The sequence below is a fragment of the Opisthorchis viverrini genome (assembly GCF_000715545.1).
Source record: "Opisthorchis viverrini unplaced genomic scaffold opera_v5_209, whole genome shotgun sequence".
Classification (NCBI taxonomy): domain Eukaryota; kingdom Metazoa; phylum Platyhelminthes; class Trematoda; order Opisthorchiida; family Opisthorchiidae; genus Opisthorchis; species Opisthorchis viverrini.
The window spans coordinates 193,838-194,971 of record NW_008751867.1 but is presented as its reverse complement, the minus strand read 5'-3'; positions in this window follow the sequence as shown (position 1 = coordinate 194,971).

Here is a 1,134-nt window from a genome sequence, read left to right as displayed (position 1 = left end):
AGCGTCGTTTTGACACCTTTTACACGTTATAAGTGTTGACAAAACGCATGCGACAAATCGTTTGGGGTTAGTTTTTTTATGCACCTATCATCCGGCCTGTAAATACGTGATGTGTACTTTTCCGAGAACTAGGGAAATTGGTACCGAGGTTGGGTGACATACCGTCTTGGAGACCAAATAATTCACTCCTATCCGTTAATTGTTTGGTTTGTCCAAGGAGTCGATGGGGGAGCAGTCCTAAGTGAAGACTTACTCGTTGGCGGCAGAAATGCGGGCTAAAAGAGTCGTGTTTGCCTGCGGCTTCATGCTGTACTACTCTGTATCAGAAAAGCTATCACGAAGCACGTGTGCATAAAAAATTCCATGTATTTCTGGTCATAAACACTATAGATTGATTCCAGCAATCTGTTGAACCACGTCGAGTTACGCGCAAAACCCCAAAAGCCAATTCTTTCAAATGGAGGTTTATCTACAAATGTGGTACTATAAGTACAATGATAAAATGATAAGGCTTTACAAACCTCAAATCGTGGGACTATGCCGGCTTCTATACACCGGTTTAGGAACTGCTAATTCCTAACGGGTCTCAAAGTCCATGCCGATGCGGAGCCAAGTGTTTACAAGCTAGCGAAACCACGTGTGAACTTAAACGACACGTCCGATGACAAGGTCAAAGAACGGTTTATGTTCAGGTCAAAAACAACAAGGGTGATATAAGCACGGACCAAAATAACAAAAAAATGGAATCGAGTTTTACAATATAAAATATAAAAGAAAATGATTATCACTGCACCCCAAAGCCAGCATGGCTTTCCCTAATCTACCAGCTCAATCCACCGAATGCAAGAAAGAGATAAACGAGAATGGTACAATTGCTCTAACAACAAACGCTTTCCTCAATCTGCAGCATGCTCCTAGGGTGGTGAGCTACTAGCTGTCTTCTACCCCTTCCAGGAGGCAGATTTTTTTGTATGGCTTGTATTGCCAAAGAACGAAGTCTTATGTATGATAACTGGGTAATTTTAAATGTGTTTATCGTGAAGTAGAAGGAGGCAACAAGGGTGCTTCTACCATGAGTTCGTCCCCCCTGAAGCTGAGCATTGACAGAGAACGTGTCAACCGTTCGTGGCACAT